The sequence below is a fragment of the Sminthopsis crassicaudata genome, chromosome 5, assembly GCF_048593235.1.
Source record: "Sminthopsis crassicaudata isolate SCR6 chromosome 5, ASM4859323v1, whole genome shotgun sequence".
Lineage (NCBI taxonomy): Eukaryota > Metazoa > Chordata > Mammalia > Dasyuromorphia > Dasyuridae > Sminthopsis > Sminthopsis crassicaudata.
This window is the reverse complement of record NC_133621.1, coordinates 158,432,735-158,444,824: the sequence shown is the minus strand read 5'-3', so window position 1 is coordinate 158,444,824 and position 12,090 is coordinate 158,432,735.

Sequence of the window (12,090 nt, the reverse complement as noted above, 5' to 3'; positions counted from 1 at the left end):
AAGAATCAGTCAAACAAAAACAAACAAACAAACAAACAAACAAACAAACAAACAAACAAAAAAAAACCCCAAACAAAAAAGAAAAAAAATAGAAGAAAATATAAAATACTTCCTAGGGAAAACAACTGACCTGGAAAATAGATCTAGGAAAGACAATCTAAGGATTACTGGACTTCCTGAAAGTCATAATGAAAAAAACAAAAACAAAAACAAAAAAACCCTAGACATTATCTTACATGAAATCATAAAGGAAAATTGCCCTAATGTCTTAGAATCAGAAAATAAAATAACTAATCAAAGAATAAACCGATCACTTTTTGAAAGAGATATGAAAATTAAATCCCCGTGGAATATCATGGCTAAATTTCAGAACTATCACACGAGGGGAAAAAATATTGCAAGCAGTCAGAAAGAAAAAAAAAATTAAATACCTAGGAGCTACAATTAGGATAATCCAGGACCAAACAGCTACCACCTTAAAAGATCAAAGAGCCTGGAATCTGATATTCCAAAAGACAAAGGAACATGTATTACAGTCAAAAATAAACTATCCAGCTAAATGAGCACTCTCTTTCAGGGAAGAAGATGGACATTCAATCATATAGGTGAATTTCATCTTTTTCTAATGAAAAGACCAAAACTGAACAAATAAATTTGAACTCAAAACACAGAACTTAAGAGAAACCTAAAAAGAACAGAACTCTAGAGAACTATATTTCTGCTTTGGGTATACTGAAAGTGTTGATATAATTTCATTATTTATGATTATATGAAAAAAATAAACTAGAGGTAAAAAAAAAGGGATCATACTGGAAAAAGAGGAAAAAGTAGGAAAAATAAAGGAAATTACATTTAATGAAATGCAAAGAACTATTATAATTGAGAAAAATAAGGGAGGAGGATGAGCATTATGTGGATCTTACTGTCATCAGATTTGGCTCAAAGAGAGAATATCAGACATACTTGGTTTTACAGAGATTCTTATCTTACTTTATACAAGAGTCAGAGGGAAAAGGGGAAAAGAAAGGGGAAGACTAATAGAAGGGAAAACAGAAGTATTAGGGGAAAGGTGTAAAAAGAGGGAAGGGCTGGTTGTGATGAGGTTCAGAATTGGGGTACCCAAATGAAATTAGGGTTTAATTGAGGTCTAGTGACAGGTTCAGGATACAGGGAGTCAAATAAAGCTCCTCTGCAACCTCTTTGGATGTGGCACAAGAATACAGAGTTAAATGAGGTCTAGTTGCAGCACAAGAGTCCCCTGTTAAGGAATTTACAGACCTGAAAATCTAGATTGATAAAAGAGGTTTATAATAGGGTTTGGAAGTAAGGTTGTCTAGTTAGTAAAAGGTCAAGGTACAGATAAGAGGGCACTGAAAACATGATTCAAGGGGGTGGCGGGTGTTTGGTGCCAGGCATAGTGCTGGGATGTTTTGACCCTCTGCAAAGAGAGGACTCCAGCTTGGTTCTTTTATAATGAGAGATATAGCTAAAGGGGCCTGTGGGTAGAGCCCCAAGTTGGTTCCTCGCTGGGTTTTAGTGAGGGCTAGAATTTACTTGGTGGTGGTTGGGAAACCTGAGCAGATCATTAGAATGGGGGTTGGGACAGCCCAACTTGTCTCAGATCCAATGGGGGTTGTGAGAGTCCAGATCTCCTATTGGAATTCAAAGGGATGCTTTTGACCAGGATTTGTGAATCAAAAGTCCTAGCTTCTTGAATTGATAATGCATCAGCTAGGATAGGTTGGGAATCAAAAAGGATAAATCAATCTGAAAGGACTAGTTTCTTAAAGGGACAACAACCTGCATCAGTTGAGGGTTGTGGTCATTGAAAGCAAAATACTGAGGAGGAGGGAAGGGTGAAAGGAAAGAGCAAAGCTTAACTTAGGATAAATAAGATGGTAGGAAATACAGAATTAGCTATTTTAACTGTGAATGTGAAGGTAAATTCTCTCATAAAATGGAAGTGGATAGCAGACTGGATTAAAAGCCAGAATCCTATAATATGTTGTTTACAAGAAACACATTTAAAGCATAGTGATACATACAGAATGAAGGTAAGGGGCTGAAGGAGAATCTATTATGCTTCAGATGATGTAAACAAAGGAGAAGTAGCAATCCTGATCTCAGATCAAGTAAAAGGAAAGATAGATCTAATTAAAAAGAGATAAGGAAGAAAACTATATTTTATTAAAGGGTATCATAAATAATAAAGTAATATCAATATTAAATAAATATGCACCAAGTGGTAAAGCATCCAAATTCCTAGAGGAGCAATTCAGAGAGTTTGCAAAAAGATATAAATGGCCAAACTATACAAGTGTGGATGTCAACCTGGCTCTCTCAGAACTAGATAGATTGAACCACACAATAACAAAGAAGTTAAAGAGATAAACAAAATGTTAGAAAAGTTATGTATGACAGATCTTTGGAGAAAATTGAATGGAGACAGGAGTTTACTTTTTATCAGCAGTTCATGGAACCTATACAAAAATTGACCATGTATTAGGGCATAATAACCAGAAAATCAAATGCAGAAAAGCAGAAATAACAAATGCATTTTTCAGTTTATTATGAAATATAAGGCCAGAAAAAAATAAACCAAAAGTTAATTGAAAATTAAATAATCTAATCCTAAAGAATGACTGGATAAAACAGCAAATCATAGATGCAATCAATAATTTCATACAAGAAAATGACAATAATGAGACAACAAACCAAAATCTGTGGGATGCAGCCAAAATAGTTATAAGGGACACTTTTATATCTCTAGCTCCTTACTTGCATAAAATAGAGAAAGAGAAGATCAATGAATTGGGCTTACAATTAAAAAAAGCTAGATAAAGAACAAATTAAAAACCTTCAATTAAATGCCAAATTTGAAATTCTAAAAATCAAAGGGGAGATTAATAAAGCTGAAAATAAAAAAACTATTGAATTAATAAATACAACTGAGTAGGTTTCATGAAAAATCCAACAAAATCGATAACCTTTAATTAATTTGATTAAAAAAAGAAAAGAAGAAAAACAAATTGTTATTCTCAAAATTGAAAAAAGGAGATTTTTCCATCAAGGGAGAGAAAATTAGAGGGACAAATAGGAGTTATTTTGCCCAAGTATATGCCAATAAATTTGATAATCTAAATGAAATAGAGAAATATGTACAAAATATAGATTGCCCAGTTTAATGAAAGAGGAACTAAATATTTACATAGTCTTATTTTAGGAAACAAAAAATAGAACAAGCTATCAATCAACTCCATAAAAAAAAATCTCTAGGGCCAGACAGATTTACATGGGAATTCTATTAAATATTAAAAGAACAATTAATTCCAATACCATATAAACTATTTGAAAAAATTGGAAAAGGAGTCCTACCAAATTCCTTTTATGACACTGACATGGTACTGATACCTAAACCAGTTATGGTGAAAACAGAGAAAGAAAATTATATACCAATTTCCCCAAGAATATTGATGTAAAAATGTTAAGTAAAATATTAGCAACCAGATTACAGAAAGTCATCCCTAGTATAATATACTATGACCAAGTCGGATTTATACCAGAGATGCAGGGCTGGTTCAGTATTATATACCATAATCTACTATTTCAATAACCAAACTAACAAAAATCATATGATCATTAATAGATGCAGAAAAAATTGATAAATTCCAACCCCTATTCCTATTAAAACACTAGAGAATACAGGAATAAATGCACTTTTCCTTAAAATGATCAGTACCATCTATTTAAAATCATCAACAAGCATCATATGTAAAGAGGACAAACTAGAACAATTTCCAATAAAATCAGGAGTGAAAGAAGGCTGCCCACTATCACCATTACTATTTAATATTGTATCGGAAATGTTAGCTTTGGAAATAGGAGAAGAAAAAGAGTTTAAGAGATTTAGAGTAGTACATGAGGAAACCAAATTATCACTCTTTGGAGATGATATGATGGTATACATAGAGAATCCTAGGGAATTCACTTAAAAACATTAGAAACAATTCATAACTTTAGCAAAGTTGCAGGATACAAAATAATTGAATGTAAATCATCAACATTCTTATATTTTACCCACAAAGTCCAGCAGCAAGAGATAAAAGAAGAAATTCTAATCAAAATAACTGTTGATAGTATAAAAGATTTGGGAATTTATCTGCCAAGGGAAAGTCAGGAACTATATGAACACAAATATAAAACACTTTCCATACAAATGAAGTCAAATCTAATCAGATATAAAAAAATATCAAGTGTTCATGGGTAGGCTATGTGAATATAATAATGACAATACTACTTAAATTAATCTACTTATTTAGTGTCATACCAATCAAACTCCTAAGAAATCATTTTATAGATCTAGAAAAAATAATGACAAAGTACATCTAGAATAGCAAAAGGTAAAGAATTTCTAGGGGATTAATGAAAAAAGGCTAATGAAAATGGCCTAGCTGTGCCAGACCTAAAACCATATTATAAAGCAGTGATCATCAAAATCATTTGGTACTGGTTAAGAAATAGAATAGTTAATTAGTGACAAACCCAAGGATCCCAGCTTTTTTTATAAGAATTCACATTTGACAAAATCTTCTGGGAAAATTGGAAACTAGTATGGCAGTAATTAGGGCTTGACTCACACCTAATATCACATACCAAAATAAAATCCAAATGAGTTCATGATTTAGACATAAAGTGTGAAATTATAAGCAAATTAGAAGAACATAGGATGGTTTATTCTCAGATCTATGGAGAATTCATAATTGAACACCAGATAAATAATTTTGATTATATTAAGTTAAAAAGTTTTTATACAAACAAGTGCAGACAATATTAGAAAGAAAGCAATTAATTTAAAAATCGTTTTTACATTTAAGGGTTCTGATAAAGGCCTCATTTCTTAAATATATAGAGAATTGACTCAAATTTATGAGAATTTAAGCCATTCTCCAATTGAAAATTAATCAAAGCATATGAACAATTTTCAGATGAAGAAATTAAAACCATTTCTAATCATATGTGAAATTACTCTAATTCACGATTGATCAGAGAAATGCAAATTAAGACAACTCTGAGATACCACTACACATCTCTCAAATTGGCTAATATGACAGAAAAAGACAATGATGAATGTTGGAGGAGATGTGGGAAAAATTAAGAACTAATTTATTGTTGGTGGAACTGTGAATGGATCCAGCGATTCTGGAGAGCACTGTGGAACTTTGTTCAAAAAGTTATTAAATTGTGCATACCCTTTGAACCAGCAGTGTTTCTCTTGGACCTATATCCCAAAGAGATCTTAAAGGAAGGAAAGAGTGCCACATATGGGAAATTTTTGTGGCAACTCTTTTTTTTATTGGTAAGGACATGTAAACTGAATGGATGAATAAATCATAGTATATGAATGTTACAGAATATTATTGTTCTATAAAGAAGGTCTGGAGAAACCTACATGAACTGATGCTAAGTGAAATGAGCAGAACCAGAAGATTCTTATACACAGCAACATCAATATGTTTTCTTTCCAACAATAAGATGATTGAAGCCAGTTCCAGTGATTTTGAGATGAAGAGAGCCATCTACACCCAGAGAGAGGACTCTGAGAACTGAACATGAATCAAAACACAATATTCTCACTCTTTTTGTTGTTGTTTTCTTGCATTTTTCTTACTTATTCGCTTTATTTCTTTGATATGATTTTTCTTGTGCAGCAAGAAAATTGTATAAATATGTTTTATATATATACATATATATATATATATATATATATGTTTTAACATATATTTTAACATGTTTAACATGTATTTGGGGAGAAGGAGAGGGAAATCTGAACCACAAGGCTATGCAAGAGTCGATGTTGTCAAATTATCTGTGAAATTATGTTGTGAAAATAAAATACTTTAAAATTAAAAAAATATGTATATGTAGTAGAACACTAAAATAGAGCAAAGTAAAATTTAATAGGTATAAACAAAAAAAAACTTATGATTGGACTTTTAAAACAAACTACATATTTGTAGGGATGTATTCTGGTTATAAAGGTGTGCTGGAGCCAGTTCTGAGCATGCAAGAACAAATTATTAAAGTCAATGTAAGTATTTACACTTCAGAAATCAGAATTTACTATAAATTAGGGGTTGATATTTTTATATGTCTTGACTTTAAAAAGTTAGTAATGCATATTACATTTAAATACATATATTTCCCCACCATGAGTCTTGTGAAATGTATACCAGAACACCTCTCTTAAGCTTTTTAAACATTGCTTGAGCTTAGCATCAGGGCAAAAAAAGTTTCAGAGAATAAATTCTTCACCAGGTAGTAGGCCTGGGGTTAATTATAATAATATTATTAATAATGATAATAAGTAGCAAAAGTAGTAGGAATAATATCAATAACTGTCATATATGAAGATTTATGACTTACAAATGCTTTATACACATTATTTCACTTAAGGCTCATAGTACTCTTGTATAGGTGGTACAATTTAGGAAAATTAATAAATTGTCTAAAGGAAGACAATTAGAATGATTAAGGATATTGATATTTTTCTAAAAATTGAAAGAAAAAAGCTAATATTTAACAATGAAAAGATAAATATTAGGGAAGAAATAATGACTACTTTAAAATACCTACAAAAGATTATGTAAAAGAGAAATTAACCTTTTGAGTTTGTCTCCAAAGTAGAGAATTCAGCAGAATTGTCAGAAGATGCAGACAAACATATTTTGGACCAATATAAGAGGAAAGACTCCAAACCATTACTTCAATCCAAAAAATAAAATGTGATTCCTTGGGAGGTAGGGATTTTTATCTAATTAAAGCTCTTCATTTAGCAACTAGATGATGACATCTTTGGAATACATAAGAGGGATGTTCCAGGATGGGCTATGTGATATTGAATTCTGAAGTCCTTCTAATGCTATTATTCTAAAAAAACAAAATTTGGCATCATTATGAAGTTGTCTGCAAAGCAATGGATATTTTTGATCAAAGCAATAGTGGACAGCAATTTCATTGAGAAATTATGATTTATATTGGTAATCAGAGAACCTAGAAGATAAAATCTCGATTTAGCATCATGGAACCTAGGATTAAATTCCAGATATGCTATGTTCTACATCTGTGAAATAAAAACTTTTCTAGAATACTCAGAGCTTTATTGTTTTTCTTTAAAATAAAAGAATTGAATTAGATCACTTTGCAATTCCTCTTTAGTTTTAAATTATAGGATATAGTTATTATATGAATAGCTTAGGACCTCTTATTCCATAACCATCATAATATTTACATTTCCAGTAAGTAAGGACTGTTTTTGTGGTTTTGATTTTATTTGTATTGCTATCTAGAACATAGTATGTACTTAACTGTTTTTCAACTGATTATTTGCATAATCTGTTGTGTTCATTTTAGAAAAGACTCATATACAGTATGTAATTAGATACTGATGTCAATGTAAATGAAGAAACTAGGTCAAAGACAAATTAAGTGACTTGTAAATATGAATTGGAATTTAAGCTTCTTTTTTATTATTTCCATACTCTTTCTTTTGATGATACTGTTCTTAATAAACATTAGAAAAGTTACTCTATTCTCCATTATGATTATAAAGTGTAAGTTTAAGTGTGTTATTTTCATTACATTTTAAACAAATATACCAGAGCATATATACTCAAATGAGCATTATCTGGCAAGAAAAAAAAAAAAAACTTCTTAGAAGAATCACATTCATCAATTTCTATTGTCATTGCTCAAAACAAGAGATTGAACAACTCATTTGGTATGATCTCCATTGAAAGTGATTAGGCCACACACACACACACACACACACACACACACACACACACACAAATTCCTCAAACTATTATAATTGAACTATGAAATTCCCATTAGCCTGGTTGCCTAGTTGTTACCACGTCTCTTCTAGAACCAGATACATTTTGCTCTTGAAATGATAATGTCTGAAAGTCCAAACAATACTATGGGGAATAGCAGAAGGGTACATGACTGGCATCTACTGGCAATAGAGAAAGAAATAAAGCTTGGTGAGAATTTTCAGATGGGTCTTAGCCTCTTTCTCTTAATAAGTGCTTATGATAAATAAACATAAATATTAATTCAAGAAGGTGCAAGGGAAGTTCCTCATACTAATTAGTGATAGATATGAGATAACATTTAGCCTGTGAATATCTCTTGGGCAAAACCCTCATAAAATAAACTGTCAATTATATATATATATATATATATATATATATATATATATATATATATATATATATATATATATGTATATATGCATACATATATACATATATACATACATACATATATATATATATATAGTAGAGATTTAACTTTGCATTGAAATATTTTTCACATTTAAGAAATAAGTAATATACATAGCTATTTTGAGAACAGTAAGTGCCTTCTAGTATTACAGGTATAATGAGATCAAATGATTCATAATGAGCATTTAAAAAGCTAAACTCAAACATCACAACAGCTGGCAAATGTACTTAGAAGAGAATCAAGAAATAATCCAACAAAGTACTTTATTTTGTTACAAAAGGCTGAGAGAAAGCAAGAAAACAAGCTCTTCTGATTTAGGGAAGACTAAAAAAACTGAGAGAGGTTACTACTGATCTGTTCTGTGGTATTTATTAATTATTATACTAATTATCTATTGTAATGTGCTCTCCTGGCAGTTACAATTACTAACTTAATAACCGGTAGGGCACTCAAGAACAACCATGTGTAATCTTAAAAACCTTTATTATACCTACTCACATAATGCCCTAACTGATGCCCTGACTTGTTGGTTCCCGAGTGAACACCTGGTCAGAAGACCCATGTGTTCACTACCAAAACCCTTACCTCTTTTGGCTATCCATCTTGGCTTGGCCACCCAGGCTAGGGAGCCAGGGTGAAGAGCGCCAGGTTAAAGAGAGACCGCCTGCTGCCTGCAGTGGGCTTATATAGGGCCTGTGAGGTCACACACACAGCCAATCAGCGAGAGAGTCACCCATTACGAAGCTATCTCAATATGGCCAGGATCCCGCCCAAGGACAGTCCTAATATCCACAGAAATTACTTCTGGGCCTCAATCTCCCGATGCGCTGTGGCACCCATTTAAAGGCCCCTTACAATCTATATCTTATGTCACCTAGATATTGAAAGTATAAATAGGAATGCCAATATTTTTGTTATCAACAGAGAAAATGATAATTCAATATGTGCTTAGTTATTGTGTAAAGAGTAATTTACTTCAATTTTTTTTGCAAACTTTTACTGGAATTACCTTGTTATAATTGAAATTAAAAAAAAAGAACAAAACTGTGAGAAATAAACAAGAAAGTGGAGATATTTCAAAGCTATTCCACTCAGATGCTCAACATTCCTTTTCTTTGTCAAATTCTACTTTGAGTCCTTGCAGAAACTTATATTACAAAGTTAATCTTTGAAAATGACTGATGGTGGCACTCTACCAACAATAGAAATCAATAAGAAAAATTATGCTTATCTATGTGGAATTGGGAAGCAATTTACTTAATAGTGGGCACTCTGATGAATTAGAATATGTTGAGAATCAAATAATGTTAGAATAGGAACCTGCTTTAAAGCTTATTAAACCCAAACTCCTCCTTTCATAAGTATAAAAACTGTTAAATCCACATTAAAGCTATATGACAGATGTTCTCTGTACTTTTACTGTAATATTCTTTGACTAAAATTGATTGCATCATAAATATTTTTAAAATTTTAAGATTGTTAAATGTTTATCAGAACACAATCAAATAATTGAATAATTAATTTATTTTATCAATAAACTTTTACAAATAAAATTAATTATGAATTATGCTCAACTAATCTTATAATACGTTTTATGAGTTTTACTTATATAATGTTTAATTTTCACTTCATCACTCACTTTCATTGGACTTTGAAAATAAGACCAAAACTCTTGATGCAAAAAGATAAATTTTCATAAGTGCAAATTAAAGCCTTTATTTCTCAGTGATAATATCTTATTAAGTTATAGCCTTCTTACTTGGACCTTTTAGAAATGTTTTGGTGAAGATTGAGAAGACATATCATGGAAGAGAGGTTTCTTATGCAAGGGTTATTTTGGCTGTTTCTTACAGGATGAAATTCTGGCTGGCTACAATTAGCATCTGTAGAATTAAATTAAATGGAGGGTGAGAAATGGAAAATAATTTGTGACAGGAATAGCCAATAAGATCCTAAGATGTTTTCTACATAAAAAAGGAAATCTGTACCTTTTTGATGGTTGACAACATCGTGGAATCATAGGATTTTAGATCTGGAAGTGATCATGAAGATCATCTAGTTAATTCTCTTATTCTAAATTTGAGGAAAGTGAAGTCTAGAGGGTAGAAGTTATTTGTTCTAGGGCACTAAAGCAGTAACTGACAGAACCCATAGGCTACCAGAAGGGTTTAATTGGGAAGCAGAGGTAAGGAAATAGTGGAAAATGGCATGATGACAGGCACAGATTATAAAACTCTGAGGTTCTCTGAACAAAAATGATATACCAGTATTTTATTCCTGGAACCTAAAATGAAGAGTCCATTCAGAACAATTATTTTATCTATTCTATGTGAGTTCTGTATGTGTATATATGTGTGTATATATATATATATATATATATGTATATATATATATACATATATATATATTTACTTATATGTGCATATATACATATTTAGTGTTTTCTTATGAATATATTACATGTTTTGAAATCCTTTAGTGCTTCTAAAAGTGTTTTGTAGAAATATTTATTTCATACCAATTTTTTAAAGAATGTGAATATATTTTCCTTGACACTTCACTAAGACTTATTTCTACATTTTTGAGACAGGTTTAAATTATATATTTTCAGAACTTCTTTTATGTATGGATTATTTCCCAGTGTCATGGATATGGGAAAGGATGATGGCAGCTTGGTAACTTCTGAAACATTCTGCAACTCTGTCTATTAAAAAGGAATCATATTCCCTTTGTTCCTCTAAGAAATATAATGTTTCCTTTCACTGCTTTTCCATTTTTCCTTCCTTGTCCTATTCTTCTACTTTGGGTTTAAATGGTAAGATGCTAGAGGCAAGGACTTTGTCTTTTATATATCTATAGAACAAGCCCAAACCACTTTACTCACCACAAAATTATTAATATTGAAAGAAAAATAAAGAAAGAAAGAAACTGATTTATATTCCATTCAACACTAGCCCTTGGTGCTACATATAATTTTGATTAGCATTTTCCAGTGATTTTAAATAATAGCCAAGAAGCTTGAGCTACATAAAAGCAAAGTGATTTGCCCAAGATCATTCAGTGAAGCTTGACAGAAAGAGCTAGAGCTCATAAGTTTATGATTCCCAATAATTTATAATATTTCTGGCCTTGTGGGGAGGAGAGGTTTGCTAATGGATATTTATTCCTCAGATTTTCTTAATCATGATTCCAGAAATCAATTATACCAAGCTTTGGTCAAAAGGATAATGACATCATAGACAGAGATATAAAAGACATTAAAGACCATTCGGTTTAACCATCATATTTGACAAATGAGGAAATGAAATGAGGCCCAGAGATTTGAAATGGCTTACTGTATGTTACACAGGTTAAAAAGTTTCAGGTTGAATTTGAACTTTCTGGAAATTAAGCCAAGTATCAAAATTATTATGTATAGTCTTGATACTTTTTTGAACTTTGTGAAATTCCTATGAAATAGCTATGACTAAAAACTATAGAAAACAGAGAAGGTTTAGAAAATATTTGCCTAATCAAAATGAATTATTGTTTTCCTCATCTGGAGTAACCTCCTACTTTCTTTCTGATTATACCTATCCTACCCATCCTTTAATATCCAGCATACTTACTTATTACAGCATACTATTACTTATTACAGCATACTTAGTACTCTGAAAAGATTTCCCTGATTTCCACATTCTACACTGATCTTTGAACATTTGCTTTTTATGCTACTTACTTGGCCATTTTTCATATATTGCCTTCACATTTATCTTATCTCATACATTTTTGTCTCTCCAACTAGATTATATATGTTGTAAAAAT